Source organism: Papio anubis, chromosome Y (genome assembly GCF_008728515.1).
Source record: "Papio anubis isolate 15944 chromosome Y, Panubis1.0, whole genome shotgun sequence".
Taxonomy (NCBI): Eukaryota; Metazoa; Chordata; class Mammalia; order Primates; family Cercopithecidae; genus Papio; species Papio anubis.
The window spans coordinates 857,296-873,529 of record NC_044997.1 but is presented as its reverse complement, the minus strand read 5'-3'; the positions used below and the strand labels follow the sequence as shown (position 1 = coordinate 873,529).

The following is a 16,234-nucleotide window of genomic DNA, read 5'->3' as shown; positions in this document are numbered from 1 at the left end:
CTGACTAGGCTGGCGTGGTGGCTCACGCCTGTAATGCCAACACTTTGGGAGGCCGAGGCAGGAGGATCACCGGAGGTCAGGAGTTCAAGACCAGCCTGGCCAACATGGTGAAACCCCATCTCTACTAAAAACACAAAAATTAGCCAGACACGGTGGTGGGTGCTTGTAATCCCAGCTACTCAGGAGGCTGAGGCAGGAGTATTGCTTGAACCTGGGAGAAGGAGGTTGCAGTGAGCTGAGATTGCACCACTGCACTCCAGCCTAGGCGACAGAGCTAGACTCTGTCTCAAAAAAAAAAAACCTAACTATATTAAGGACCAAAAATGCACCAGGGAGTGGAAAAAGGAATTTATAACACAGGACAGCCAGCAGGTTCCCCTGTTTTATTTTAAAAGGTTGGGGATAGAAAAATGTTGTTAAAGAGTATAATTGAATTGCTCAATACGCAAAGGATGAACGCATGAGGGGATGAAAATATCTCATAGACTCATAAATATATATACACCAACTATGTACCTACAAAAATAAAAAATAAAGAAAACCACTGTTAAGGTAACAGTGTCGGGGATGGCAGGGGACCCTTCCTTCCTGGTATTTTTTCTGTTTTCCGAATTCTCCTCTGGTACGCACGGACCATCTGGGAGGGGCACATTTCTACCCCCACGTGTCGCTTTTCACAGGGACCTGTCGCACAGCGCACGGGCTTAAATTCCTGGAGCCTGTATCCGCTAATTTTTTGTTTGTTTGTTTGTTTTCAGACAGAGTGTCACTCTGTCCACCAGGCTGTAGTGCAGTGGTCCCATCTCGGCTCACTGCAGCCTCCACCTCCTGGGTTCAAACGATTCTCGTGCCTTAGCCTCCCAAGTAGCTGGGATTACAGAGGTGCACCATCACACCCAGCTAATTTTTGTATTTTTAGTAGAGATGGGGTTTCACCATGTTGGCCAGGCTGGTCTCGAATTCCCGACCTCAAGTGATCCTCCCGCCTCGGCTTCCCAAAGTTCTGGAATTACAAGCGTGAGCCACCGCGCCCGGCCCGCAAAGTATTTTTGAACGTTTTCAGGAGTGAACATTTTTTCTAACTTTCCTTCCCCTCCCCCACCCCGGGTCTCAGGCTCCCAGCAATTCCAAATTTAGGCCTGGGATGCAGGGCGTGGCTCCGGGAGGCTGCTCCGGGGAGACCTCCCCAATTGCCCTAACCAAGACCCAGGTCCCAGAATCCTGGGGGGCGGTGGGGAGATAACAGGGGACGTGAGGGGCTCATGCAAAGGGGCAGAGATCCCTAAGAACGTCACCAGGGTTGGGGTGAATCGGATGCCACCTCTTCCCCAGGTCCCTCTAAATTTAAGAGCTTGCGATTCTGAAAAGTGTAGAGGGAAAATTAAAACTTGGAACCCCAGTTCACTCTGCCAAAATAATAATAATAATAAATAAAGCTGGAAGCTGAATTAGGCAAAAAGCTGTCTTTCCTTCTGTTCCCAAGCAGATAGATGCAGAGAAAGAATGCAACAACTCTGTTGCCCTTAGCTTAGTAAAGTGCCAATTTAGTGAGCGTAAGACAAACACATAATTGACTATTCTACCTGCTCCTTTTCTTTTGCAACAGGTGAATTGGGTAAAATGAGCCTTCCCCCCCTTTAAATACCTAAGCCCTCAGTATCACCTTTGGAGAAAGGGCTCCTTCCTGACCTTCGCCAAATTAACTCAAATGTATTGAGACTTGTCCCAGGTACTTTTTGGTTTACAAAAGAAACGCCGACCTTTCCCTCTGAAACGGCTGCCACTTGGCCCCAGGAAGAGCGTTGTGGAGAAAGTAGGCGCCTCCTCCGGACCTGGGCACCCGTGGGCACAGCGCGTCCCGCCGGGCAGGGAAGAGGGACCGGGTGTCCCAGCGGGGTGCACCACCCCGCAACCCACATCCCCAAGCGGATCTCCAGGCCCGACCCGCGCCCCACCGCGTCCCCCGACCCGGATCCCGCCGCTCGCTCACCAGGGGCGGCCACCAGAGGGCGGAGCAGGCCGAGGAGCAGCAGCCCAGCGCGCCATGGTGCGCCCAACGCCAGCAGGAACCGTCCCCGAGAGCAGCGCGCCCGCGAAGGCTGCAGGACAGAACCTCCCCCACTAGCCGGGTGGGGCGGAGCCCGCGGAGGACTCGAAGAGGTTGGGTGAGTGGAGCAGCCCTGCAAGCTCAGCCCGGGCTGCGCCTGCCCCGCCCCACCCCGGCCTCCACGTGCACACGGAAGGGGCGGCAACGCCGGGCCCCGGGGAGGGGGCGGAGGAGGGGCCCCGGGGAGGGGGAGGGGGCGGAGGAGGGGCCCCGGGGAGGGGGGGGGGGGGGAGGGGGGGCCCGGGGGGGGGGACGGGCGGAGGTGACCCAGGCGGCGCCGAGGGGAGCACGGGACGCCCCCCTTCCCTTCTCAGGAAACTGTGAGTGCCCCCGGCCCACAGGCCCGTCGCCAGGACGCCCAGGACGGCGCCAACTAGAGCAAAGTGCAACCTCCGGGAAAGTGCGGGTCCCTCCCTCTTTACAGCCCCTTAAATGCACGCCCCAGGGTGGTCCTTACCTGGAGCCAAGAGAAACCACTGCCCTTCTTGGAGAGGTGTGGGCCTCTCCGCACTCGCCCTTGCTGTCCCCTCTCTGTTCCTAACAGGCACCCTCCCAGGCAGCCCCAACGGGGAGAAAATGAAACTTTTCCTGCTTCTCTGCTCGGAAAACTATGGGGCCCTCTTCCCGCTGCTCGCGGGGCGCTCAGGGCGCTCCCCAAGGGGTGCAAAGTGCAATCCCTTCCCTGCTTAGAAAGGCGTAGGCCCCGACAGGCAGCCACGGCCCCTGGTCCTTTCTGGAGCGTCCGAGCTGGGGGCGTTCAGTGGAGAGGGATGGCGGGGGTGAGGGGCTTTGGGACACACTGCGGATACCCACTCTGCGCGGGACCAAGGACGTTCGGCCACAAGCTCAGAGACAGGGTTGGGAGTGAGGACTTGTGGCCGTGGTTTGGGGTTGGGGGTAAGACCCCTATCTGGGTGGCCTGGCTGAGTCCTGGTCCTTGGCGACTCGCCCCCGCAGGCTGAGTCAGGGGCCCTTCGGTAACACTGGTCTTGTGTTGTGCCAGGCCTGCGGCGACGCCGTCTTTCCCCAGACCATCTGTGCCCCTGGATCAGACACAGGCAAGGCCAGAGGGCCTAGCTCCGCACCCCAGGGCCCACCTCAGGGGTTTGAGGATTGCAGCAGTGAAACTATGCACTCCATTCCTGGAGGCGGAATCACTTTTCTTTTTTTTTTTTTTTTTCCTGTCTTTCTTTCTTTTTTTTTTTTTTCTTTTGTCTTTGCTTCGTCCTGAACCTGCCTGGGGTAATGACGTGATGACTGAAGTCCCAGCAGCCAGTTTGGAGCAGGAAGTCTCCTACAGGATAGAAGTTGTGTATGTGTTGTTTGTTTGTTTTGAGATGGATTCTTGCTCTGTGGCCCAAGCTGGAGTGCAGTGGCACCCTCTTGGCTCTCTGCAACCTCCGCCTCCTGGGTTCAAGTGATTCTCCCGGCTCAGCCTCCTGAGTAGCTGGGATTACAGGCGTGCACCACCATGCCTGGCTAATTTTTGTATTTTTAGTAGAGACAAGGTTTCACCCTGTTGGCCAGGCTGGTCTCGAACTCCTGACCTCATGATCCACACACCTCGGCCTCCCAAAGTGCTGGGATTACAGGCATGAGCCACTGCGCCCAGCCAGAAGTTGTATTCTAAGCATGGCAGAACACGTTGAGCAAAGGTGTCAGGGTGGCTGGTGACATAGCACGATGGCCATGCCAGCCCCAGACTCACTCTCCCAACTTATTTTACAGGACAGAGGCGTACATTTTTATCTCACTGTTTGCTAAGGTCAGGTCTCCATCAGCTTTCTTTAAATCACTTTTATTTCTGTTTTTCATTACCAGGGTCTGAACCCAACTTAGAGACCTCCTGTGAGGTTCTTGTGGACAACCAAGACCCTTAAGAGATGTCTGAGCATTACACACCATGTCTGCTGCACAGACGATCAAATGAAGTTTTTGAGGTCAGTGGATGATGGGTGGATATAGATGGGTCTGAGGGTAGGAAGTGGTGGATGGATGAATGAATGGACGGACAGCCATCTGCATGCACGAATGGGTGGATCACTTGCTGTAAGGATGGATAAAGAGATAGATGGCTGGATGAATGAATAAATGGGCAGACAAATGGGTGGATGGATGAGAGGATGAGTGGATAGATGGATGGAAAGATGAGTGGGCGATTGGGTGGATAGATAGTTGGGTGGATGGATGAATGGATGGATACATGTGAATAAATGGATGAATGGATGGGTGGGTGGATGAATAGATGAATGAATAGATGAATAAATGATGAATGGATGGGTGGGTGGATGAATGGATGGATAAATGGACAGATGAATAAATGGATGGATGAAAGCGGGCATAAATGGATTGATCTATGGATAGATGGATAGATAGGTGACTGGATGGGTGGGTGGATGGATGGTTGGAAGGATAGATGGATGGACAGATTACTGGGTGGATGGAGGAGTAGAGAGATAGATGGGTAGGTGGGTGGATGGATGGATAAATGGGTGAACAAATGGATGGATAGATGGGTGGACAGATTACTGGCTGGCTGGATGGGTAGAGAGATAGATGAGTGGGTGGGTGGGTGGATGGATGGATGGACAGATGGATGGATGGATAGATGGATGGACAGACAGACGGATAGATAGCTGGATAGATGGGTGGGTAGAAGAATAGATGGATGAATGGATGGATGAGTAGGTGAATAGATGGATTGATGGACAAACAAGTAAATTTTTACCTGACATTTTTGTATTGTCGTATAACTTTCTATGTGTTGATTCACTGGGAAATAATTGTGATACATGGATATTGGACTTACTAGCTCATGTCTGCTGATAAGAAAACAACACAGGGCCATAGAGTTCATAGGCAGTGGGCTGGGATCAAAACGAAGGGCTCTTTGATTCTGAGTTCACGCCATTTGGACCACTTTGCCTTGTGACTGCCCCCAGATCACTGGAATTTTCCTCGGGGTTCACAGCGCCCAAAGGTAAGCAGTATTCGGTAGCCTAGAGTTCATACATTGGAAATTTCATGGTCTGTGTCCCCTCAGTGGTACAAAGCATTTTTACAGCAATAATTAATTTGGCAATAACTTGATGTGTGAGCCTGTGTATGCGTCTTTTCAGCTGGCTAGTACAGTATCAGTGATGCCATGTTCGCATGCTAAATACCAGCCAGAGACATGCAAGAAAAGAAGGGCAGGCCGGGCGCGGTGGCTTGTGCCTGTAATCCCAGTACTTTGGGAGGTTGAGGTGGGTGGATCACCTGAGGTCAGCAGTTCGAGACCAGCCTGGCCAAAATGGTGAAACTCCGTCTCTACTAAAAATACACAAATTAGCTGGGCATGGTGGTGAGTGCCTGTAATCCCAGCTACTCAGGAGGCTGAGGCAGGAGAATCACTTGAACCTGGGGGGCAGATGTTGAAGTGAGCTCAGATCACACTACTGTACTCCAGCCTGGGCAACAGAGCAATATTCCATCTCAAAAGAAAAAAAAAAAAAAAAGGGGGGGGAGCACAGCCTACCAGAGCTGCTCAGACACATGTTCTTTATCTGAATTTTTGGGGGTCAACTCAAAATCCAATCAACCGATGACAATGACATCCTAGAAACTGTTCCCAGATCAGACAGTAAAATTTCACAGATTCTGCCTTTGAGTCATGGGGATTTGAGTCTCTGTAGGTTCAGGAGAAACATCTCGTGCATACAATTCCAGAGAGTCAGGGGCCAGCCTTTTCTGTAAAAAGAGAAACAAAATAGAATTGCACATTGGCATGGACCGGATGCAAGGAAACATCACTAATTTAAGCTCCTTTACGAACCCTATCCTAGGAAGCACTTTCCTTCTTCACTTTCAGCAGTCAAGCCTCTCCAGTGTCATTGCGTCTAAACCTGTTGACATGATGGGGCTGTGCTTCACCTGGAAGATGGTCTCTATTCCTGACCATTCTGAAGGCAAAGAACTTGAAATAAGTTCAAATTCAAGTTGCAGCACATCCACGGAGCAGCTGGAAGTGCTGCCTGTGGCCTGTCGTAATGGCAGGGTAGCAGGGAGAGAGAAATGTTTTTCTTCACCCATCATCGGCTTTATGACTAAGGCCCCTAGAACAAAAACAGAATAGCAAGAGAAAAGCAGGTCCATGTATTTAGGTTTTATGTGACATGGAAGCCATCATAAGAAATAAATAGGGAAATTTGAGTATTTTTGTGCTTCGGTTTTGGTTTTTTGTTTGTTCGTTTGTTTGTTTGTTTGTTTGTTTGTTTGTTTTGAGACGGAGTCTCGCTCTGTCGCCCAGGCTGGAGTGCAGTGGCCGGATCTCAGCTCACTGCAAGCTCTGCCCCCCCGGGTTCACGCCATTCTCCTGCCTCAGCCTCCCGAGTAGCTGGGACTACAGGCGCCCGCCACCTCGCCCGGCTAGTTTTTTGTATTTTTTTAGTAGAGACGGGGTTTCACCGTGTTAGCCAGGATGGTCTCAATCTCCCGACCTCGTGATCCGCCCGTCTCGGCCTCCCAAAGTGCTGGGATTACAGGCTTGAGCCACTGCACCCGGCCTCGTTTGTTTGTTTTTTGAGATGGAGTCTCACTCTGTCGCCCAGGCTGGAGTTCTATGGCGTGATCTTGGCTCATTGCAACCTCCACCTCGTGGGTTCAAGCGATCCTCCTGCCCCAGCCTCCCGAGTAGCCGGGACTATAGGCAAGCACCACCACGTCCGGCTAATTTTTATATTTTTAGTAGAGACAGAGTTTCACCATGTTGGCCAGGCTGGTTTCGAACTCCTGACCTCAGTTGATCCACCTGCCTCGGTCTCCCAAAGTGCTGGGATTACAGATGTGATATGCTTAGTTTTAATGAAGAGTGAACAGTGATGGAGAAGTGTGATTATTGGACAGAAGTGTTACAGGAATGGGGTCCCGAACCAGACCCCAAGAGACGGTTCTTGGATCTCAAGCAAGAAAGAATTCAGGGTGAGTCCACAGAGTAAAGTGAAAGCAAGTTTATTAGGAAACAAAAGGAATAAAGAATGGCTACTCCATAGACAGAGCAGCCCCGAGGGCTCCTGGTTGCCCATTTTTATGGTTATTTCTGTGGATACGCTAAACAAGGGGTGCATTATTCATGCCTCCCGTTTTTAGACCATGTAGGGTAACTTCCTGATGTTGCCATGGCATTTGTCACTGTCATGGCGCTGGTGGGAGTGTAGCAGTGAGGATGACCAGAGGTCACTCTTGTGGCTATCTTGGTTTTGGTGGGATTTGACCGGCTTTTTTTTTTTTTTTTTTTTTTTTTACTGCAACCTGTTTCATCAGCAAGGCCTTTCTGACCTGTATCTTGTATCAACCTCCTATCTCATCCTGTGACTTAGAATGCCTTAACCATCTGGGAATGCAGCCGAGTAGGTTTTAGCCTCATTTTACCCAGCCCATATTCAAGATGGGGTGGCTCTGGTTTACACACCTCTGGCAAAAGGATCTGATCTAATGAGAATAAACTGCGGGAACTTAGCAGGGCCTGTTTGTTCAGATTCTTCTGCGTCCCTGCATGTTCACAGTTAAGGATATTCTCTTCCTCCTGGTATAGGGAGGGGACCTCCGGAATGGGGGTCCCGTGACCTGCTTCAGGGTAAGATCAGAGAGTCCTTCTGAGCTTTGATGACCTACGTTAAGGAAGACCCGTGAGGGTAAGGTGAAAGTGACCTTCTTACTTACATTGTTTTCTCAAATGCCACAGTTCCGGGTGGAAAGGAGAAAACAATTTCGGGGGACAAGACAAGTAGATATAGCAGATGGGGGAGGTTTGTGGTCAACTATATCACTCTGAGAGGCATTCAAGGAATATTTCAGAATTTCTGATAGCACACACCAGGAACAGCCTAATCTCCCTAAAAGGAGTCTAGTTCATTACTGAGTTTATGGCTTCCCTACATTTACTTGTTTCTGACCACAATCAGATAGATAGATAGATAGGATGGATAGATAGATAGATAGATAGATAGATAGATAGATAGATAGATAGATAGATAAGATAGATAGATTAGATAGATAGATAGATTAGATAGATAGATAGATAGATAGATAGATAGACAGACAGACAGACAGACAGATAGAATTTTTTTTTTTTTTAATACAAAGTCTTCTTCTGTCCCCCAGGCTGGAGTGCAGTGATACAATCTCGGCTCACTGCAACCTCTGCCTGTCGGGTTCAAGTGATTCTCTTGCCTTAACCTCCTGAGTAGCTGGGAGTACAGGCCTGTACCACCATGCCCAGCTAATTTTTGTATTTTTAGTAGAGACTGGGTTTCACCATGTTGGCCAGGCTGGTCTCAAACTCCTGGCCTCAAGTGATCCATCTGCCTTGGCCTCCCCAAGTGCTGGGATTACAGGCATGAGCCACTGCATCTGGCCTGACCACTGCCATATTTAATGAAGAGGAGACCCCTCCCTCCCTGAGGGTGATGGAGGGCATCAGATCCAGCCTTTGTGACAAGGAGAAAGTGTTGGTCAGCACTAGAAGTAGAAAGGGTGTGTTTTAGTCTGTTTTCTGTTGCTATCACAGAATACCACAGACTGAGTAGCTTATTAAAAATAGAGGGTGTTTTTAACTTGCAGTTGTGGTGGCTGGGAAGTCCAAGGTGGAGCAGCTGAATCTGATGAGGGCTTCATTCTGGTTCATAGCTTGCAGAGAAAGTGGATGAGGAGAGAAGGTATGTGCTCAAGAAAAACAAGGGGGCCACAGTCCCACAATAGCTAGCCCCTTCCTTCCAGAGACATTAATTCCACTTAATAACCTAATTACCTCTTCAATGTGCCACCTGCAAATGCCGTTGCACGATGAGTAGAAAAGCTTTTCAGACCTTCTCTCCTCTTCCAGGGCCAGGCACAGTGGCTCATGCCTGTAATGTCTTTGGGAGGTCAAGGCAGGAGGATTGCTTTGAGGCTAGGAGTTCAAGACCAGCCTAGGCAACTAAGTGTGGTCTCATCTCTACAAAAAAAAAAATTTTTTTTGAGATAGAGTCTAGCTCTGTCGTCCATGCTGGAGTACAGTGGTGTGATCTCAGCTCACTGTAACCTCCGTCTCCTGAGTTCAAGCGATTCTCCTGCCTCAGCCTCCCAAGTAGCTGGGTTTACAGGTGTGCGCCACCACACCCGGCTAATTTTTGTATTTTTAGTAGAAACAGGGTTTCACCATGTTGGTCTCAAACTCCTAACCTCAGGTGATTCCTCTGCCTCAGCCTCCCAAAGTGCTGGGATTACAGGCATGAGCCACCGTGCCCGCCTCCCCCGCCTCCCCATTTTTTTTTTTTTTTTAAATTAGCCAGGCATGCTGATTGCTTGAGCCTGGGAGGTGGAGACTGCAGAGATGTAATTGTACCACCGCACTCCAGCCTGGGCGACTGAGACCCTATCTCAAAATACAACAAAATAAAAAACAAGAATGCAGACTCGGAGCACAGCCGAAACCAAGTTTTAGCTGCAAGACAGGTTATGGGAGGGAGAAAGGAAAAGGCTTTGCTAGCAAAAGTGGGCTCGTTATGTAGATGCAACTTCACAGGTAGCACCCCCCAGAGAGAAGAGATGGTGAATATTTCTTTTCAGGTCTTTAAAAGCTCCATACTCTCAGTTAATCTCTCCTAGATCCAGACAAGAGAAGAGTTGGTCACTTTACAGCTGACTGTCTAATCCAGACAAGAGAAGGGCTGGCCGCCTTACACCAGACTCTCTAATCCGGACAAGAGAAGGGCTGGCCGCCTTACAGCAGACTCTCTAATCCGGACAAGAGAAGGGCTGGCCGCCTTACACCAGACTCTCTAATCCGGACAAGAGAAGGGCTGGCTGCCTTACAGCAGACCCTCTACAGATCAACAGACGCAGGGTTCCCCCACAAAAGACAGTGTTTCTTCTTTTTTGTTTTTCTTCACCTTTAATTTAAAATTCAAGGGTGCATGTGCAGAATGTGCAGGTTTGTTACCTAAGTACACATGTGCCATGGTGGTTTGCTGCACAGATCAACCCATCACTCAGGTATTAAGCCAGCATCTGTTAGCTATTCTTCCTGAGGCTCTCCCTCCCCTTACCCCCGAGCTTTTCACAGTCCCCAGTGTGTGTTCTCCTCGCTGTGTCCATGTGCTGTCATTCTTCGGCTCCCACTTATGAGTCAGAACATGCAGTATTTTATTTTGTGTTCCTGCATTAGTTTGCTGAGGGTAACGGCTTCCACCTCCATCCATGTTCCTGCAGGGGACATAAACTCATTCTTTTGTATGGCTTCATAGTATTCCATGGTGTAGATGTACCACCTTTTCTTTTTTTTTTTTTTTTTTTTTTGAAATGGAATCTTGTTCTGTCACCCAGGCTGGAGTGCTGTGGTGCAATCTCAGCTCATTGCAACCTCTGCTTCCCAGATTCAAGCGATTCTCCTGCCTCAGCCTCCCGAGTAGCTGGGATAACAGGCACCCGCCATCACACCCAGCAAATTTTTGTATTTTTAGTAGAGACGGGGTTTCACCATGTTGGCCAAGCTAGTCTTGAACTCCTGACCTCAAGTGATCTGCCCGCCTTGGCCTCCCAAAGTGCTGGGATTACAGGCGTGAGCCACTGTGCCTGGCCACCACATTTTCTTTACCCAGCCTATCATTGATGGGCATTTAGGTTGATTCTGTGTCTTTGCTATTGTGAACAGTGCTGCAGTGAACATACGCATGCATGGATCTTTATGATAGAATGATTTTTCCTTTGGGTACATACCCAGTAATGGGATTGCTGGGCCAAAGGGTAATTCTGCCTTGAGGTCTCTGAGGAATCGCCACACTGTCTTCCACAGTGGTTGAACTAATTTACACTCCCACCAACAGTGTAACAGTGTTCCTGTTTCTCCACAACCTCACCAGCACCTGTTGTTTTTTGACTTTTTAATAATCGCCATTCTGACTAGTGTGAGATGGTGTCTCGTCGTTAGCTTTGATTTGCATTTCTCTGATGATCAGCGGTGTTCAGGTTTTTCCATATGTTTTTTTTTTTTTTTTGGCCACATGAATGTCTTCTTTCGAGAAGTGGAAAGAGAGCATTTCAGGAGTACTCCCCAATATATTAAAGAAATATATTTTGAGATAAAATATTTTTATTTCCTTTAGTATGTTTTATTTATTTATTTTTATTTTTTATTTTTCTTTGAGACAGGGTCTTGCTCTGTCACCCAGGCTGGAATGCAATGGTGTGATCTCGGCTCTCGACAACCTCCACCTCCCGGGTTCAAGCAATTCTCCCACCTCAGCCTTCCAAGTAGCTGGGATTACAGCTGCCTGCCACCACAACTGGCTCATTTTTTTGTATTTTTAATAGAGATGGGATTTTGCCATGTTGGTCAGGCTGGTCTAAAACTCCTGAGCTCAGGTGATCAACCCGCCTCCCAGAGTGCTGGGTGTACAGGTGTGAGCCACTGAGGCCAGCCTGTTTCTTTTCTTATACAAACAAACCTATGATGATAAAGTTTAATTTATGAATTAGGCACAGTGAAAAATGAACAACAGAGTCATAATGAAATAGGACAATTATAACAATATACTGTAGTAAAAGTTATGTGAATGTGGTGTGCTCTTTCTCTCTTTCATGTGTGTGTCTCAGTCTCTCTCTTGAAATATCTTAGTATTTTCAGCCTATAGTTGACCAGTGATAACGGAAACCACATGTTGTAGGCTGTTCTTGCATTGCTGCAAAGAAATACCAGAGACTGGGTAATTTATATGAAAAAAAAGAAGTGGGCTGGGCACGGAGACTCACGCCTGTCATCCCAGCACTTTGGGAGGCTGAGGCGGGAGGATCACTTGAGGTCAGGAGTTTAAGACCAGCCTGGCCAACATGGTGAAACCCCGTCTCTACCAAAAATACAAAAAATTAGCCGGGGTCATGGTGGGCACTTGTAATCCCAGCTACTCAGGAGGCTGAGGCAGGAGAATCTCTTGAATCTGGGAGGCGGAGGTTGTAGTGAGCTGAGATCGTACCACTGCACTCCAGCCTGGGCGACAGCAAGACTCCCGTCACACACACACACACACACAAAAGGTGTCATTGGCTCACGGTTCTGCAGGCTGTGGAGAAAGCACGGCACCAGCATCTGCTCAGCTTCTGGGGGGCCTCAGGAAGCTTCCAGTTATGGTGAAAGATGAAGTGGGGGTGAGCATATCACACGAGAAAAACAGCAACTCGGGGGTGGTGAGAGGTGCCACAACACTAAACCAGCCAGATCTGGCAAGAACTAACCCACTATTGTGAGGACAGACGTAAGCCATGAGGAATCTGCCCCCATGACCTGCCACCAGGCCCACCTCCAGCATTGGGCATGACAATTTGACGTGAGATTTGACGGGGACAAATATCCAAACTCTTTCACCACAGAAAGCAAAAACCACAGATAAGGGGGGCTACTGTGCATTGTGCAGGAAGGCAGTGCCTCGGAGCCGGCTGGGGGAAGGAGCAGGTCTCTCAGCTGCCGAACAGTTTTGGGAGATTACCTACCATCACTTCTCTCTGTCCCAGAATCGCACAAAATGGTCAGGAGATTACCTACCATCACTTCTCTCTGTCCCAGAATCACACAAAATGGTCAGCTGTGCCAGGTACCTTGCCCACTTGCCCAATTCTCTCCACCTTTCCTTCTGTCTCCTTCCACATGTGACCACCCCCTTCACACTCCCATCGTCGCGTCTAAAGCTTGCTCCACGCATTGCATGACAGCCAGTAAGTCTAGAGACAAGGTGTGAAGGTAAGGACAGCAGCTTTATTTTGAAGAACCAGCAAGTCGAGAAGACAGAAGAGTGCCGTCCTAAAAAGCCATCTTTAAAAAAAAAATTATTATTATACTTTAAGTTCTGGGATACATGTGCAGAATGTACAGGTTTGTTACATAGGTATACATGTGCCATGGTGGTTTGCTGCACCCATCAACCCGTCATCTAGGTTTTAAGCCCCACAGGCATTAGGTATTTATCCTAATGCTCTCCCTCCCTTTGCCCCCCACCCCGCAACAGGCCCCGGTGTGTGATGTTCCCCTCCTTGTGTCCATGGGTTCTCACTGTTCACCTCCCACTTATGAGTGAGAATATGCGGTGTTTGGTTTTCTGTTCCCGTGTTAGTTTGCTGAGAAAGATGGTTTCCAGCTTCATCCATGTCCCTGCAAAGGACATGAACTCATTCTTTTTTATGGCTGCATAGTATTCCATGGTGTATATGTGCCACATTTTCTTTATCCAGTCTATCACTGATGGGCATTTGGGTTGAAAGAACCATCTTAATAGAATTTTAGGCTCCTTTTATGCTAGGGGGAGAGGGAGGGTGATAGAGGGCAGGAGGTGAGCAATGATCGTAGACATCTGGGCGGCTGTTACGGTCCAGGGGGCCTTGTGGAACTTCTTCGTCCTTGGTCAGGTCACAGTGCTCTTATAAATCTTTGACATAGCATTGTTCCTTCTGTGTACATCCTCCTGATCCCCTTGGGGGTTATTTTTGGGAAGGGACTATGATCATTCTTGCTTTAAAGTTAAACCATAATCTGAATTCATGATTAGCTTGGCCTATTTGTAGGAATGAGCAAACGCAGTTAGCTTGTGAGGTAAGAAGCAAGACGGAGTGAATGGTGTTAGATTTTTCTCACTATTAGACTCACACATAGGTTCTTGGCCAAGGAAGTACATGACGAACACATTCTCTCTCCCTTTTTTTTTTTTGAGACAGAGCTTCGCTCTTGTCCCCCAGGCTGGAGTGCAATGGTGCGATCTTGGCTCACTGCAAGCTCCGCCTCTCCGGTCAAGCGATTCTCCTGCCTCAGCCTCCTGAGTAGCTGGGATTACGGGCGCCCGCCGCCATGCCTAGCTAATTTTTTGTATTTTTAGTAGAGACAGGGTTTCACTATGTTGACCAGGCTGGTCTCGAACCCCTGACCTCAAATGATCCGCCTCAGCCTCCCAAAGTGCTGGGATTACAGGTGTGAGCCACCACGCCCACCCCAACATGTTCTCTTGTTAGAGGCATTTGAACCAGAGCAACTCCATCTTGAATAGGAGCTGGATAAAATGAGGCTGAGAACTGCTGGGCTGCATTCCCAGGAGGTTAGGCATTCTTACTCACAGGATGAGATAGGAGGTCAGCACAAGATACGGGTCATAAAGACCTTGCTGATAAAACAGGTTGCGGTAAAGAAGCCGGCCAGAACCCACCAAAACCAAGATGGTGACGAGAGTGACCTCTGATCGTCCTCACTACTCATTATATCCTAATTCTAATAAATTTGCTTCTCAAAGATACTCCCACAAGTGCCATGACAGTTTACAAATGCCATGGCAACATCCAGAAGTTACCATATATTGTCTAAAAGGGGAGGAACCCTCAGTTATAGAAACTCCCGTTTCCCAGAAAACTCTTATATTTAGCATATAATATGGTGTTTAGATTATATGCTAAATGCCCTTTGTTTAGCATATGATCAAGAAATAACCATAAGTATACTCAGTCAAGCAGCCCATGCTTCTGTTCTGTCTGTGGAGTGGCCATTGTTTTATTCCTTCCTTCCTTTTTTTTTTTTTTTCCCTGAGACAAGATGTCACTCTGTCACCCAGAGTGGAGTCCATTGGCACAATCAGAGTTCACTGCAGCCTCAACCTGTTGAACTTAAGCAGTCCTCCCACCTCGGTCTCCCAAGTAGCTGGGACCACAGGTGCACGCCACCACACCCAGCTAATTTTTGTATTTTTGGTAGAGACAGAGTTTTGTCTTGTTGGCAAAGCTGGTTTCAAACTCTTGGGCTCAAGCATTCCGCCCGTCTCAGCCTCCCAAAGTGTTGGCATTACAGGCATGAGCCACCCTGCCCAGCCCTTTTACTTTCTTAATAAACTTGCTTTCACTCTGTGGACTCATCCTGAATTTTTTTCTTGCATGAGATCCAAGAACTCTCTTGGGGTTTGAATTGGGACCCCTTTCTAGTAACACTTTGACTCCTCTGTTCAGATGTCATCACTCCCTCCAGCAAACCTGGAGTGTTCAAACTCTTTTCCATCCATCCTTTCCTCTCAAAGCAAAGAGGCAACTTGGCTATTCTCATAGACACACAGATAGGAGATGTAGGAATTCATAGGCAGATGTTAGATCTATTGATAAACAAGATGGCAGCTTGTCTTGCTGCTTAGATATAAAAGATGCCGTTGCTTGCTTGTGAAAAAAAATGAAGCATGTTCCTGGAGTTCACCAATATGGCGTGGACTTTATCTCCTTATCAGTATCAGTCAGTGCAAGACGATCCAACCTCTGGGTGCCAAGACACGCGCTCATTTTCCCAATGGCATTCTCTTATCCCTTGAGCCTGCTTTCCTACCTGCTATGGTTTGGATCTGTGTTCCCACCCAAATCTTATGTCAAATTGTAATCCCCAATGTTGAAGCTGGGGCCCGGTGGGAGATGGCTGGGTCATGGGGATGGTTTTTCATGAATGGTCTAGCATCCTCTTCTTGGTGCTGTTCTCATGCTAGTGAGTGAGTTCTCACAAGATCAAGTTGTTTAATAGTGTGTGGCACCTCCCTTCTCACTCTCTCTCTTGCTCCTGTTCTAACCACGTAAGATGCACCTGCTTCCCCTTTGCCTTTCACCATAATTGTAAGTTTCCTGAGGCTTCCCTAGTCAGGCTTCCTGTCCAGCCTGCAGAACTGTGAATCGATTAAACCTCTTTTCTTTATTAATTACCCAGTCTCAGGTATTTCTTTATAGCAGTGAAAGAAGGGCCGAATACACCACCCATTGAGCAGATTGGAAGTGCAAGAAAACTAGCACATGCCCCCATCCTAGAAGCAGCCTCAGCCAACACATTTTGGGAAATGACCGAAAAAGACCCCAGTCTTCCTCACTCCTCGGGTGGGATGACCCTGAGTCTCCAAGCTCTCATTGCAGTCACTGGCTTGATAATATCTTCTACTCTCTGTCTTCCTTCCCTCTCCCCTCCCACCCTCCCCAAACACAAAGGCTTTGTAGTAAAATCGTGATCTCAAGGTCTGCTTTCACCTCCTTGAAATCTAGACTTTCTGTGCTTCCAGAAAACATGTTGAAATGTTACCTGTCAATTAAATTCTGGGAAGCCTGGGTGTATCACAGTTTGAA

At 48.6% G+C, this 16,234-nt stretch overlaps 1 protein-coding gene and 1 long non-coding RNA gene across 20 annotated transcripts in view; one reads left to right on the top strand and one right to left on the bottom strand.

Moving 5' to 3' along the window:
* LOC103880626 overlaps positions 1-2,833 on the bottom strand; it is a 55,500-nt gene extending 52,667 nt beyond the window's left edge. For 5 of the 17 annotated variants that reach the window (XR_004181040.1, XR_004181039.1, XR_004181041.1 and 2 more), the window contains exon 1: positions 1,991-2,163. The gene's annotated coding sequence lies outside the window, so the exon portion shown is untranslated. Of the gene's footprint in view, positions 1-1,990; positions 2,168-2,564 lie in introns of those variants that run through there. The other 12 variants (XR_004181047.1, XR_004181048.1, XR_004181052.1 and 9 more) reach the window with 6 other exon arrangements.
* LOC116272347 overlaps positions 2,351-16,234 on the top strand; it is a 47,457-nt gene continuing 33,573 nt past the window's right edge. For 2 of the 3 annotated variants that reach the window (XR_004181057.1, XR_004181058.1), the window contains exons 1-2: positions 2,351-2,427; positions 3,929-4,047. This is a non-coding gene — a long non-coding RNA (uncharacterized LOC116272347). Of the gene's footprint in view, positions 2,428-3,928; positions 4,048-11,275; positions 11,321-16,234 lie in introns of those variants that run through there. The other variant, XR_004181059.1, reaches the window with a different exon arrangement.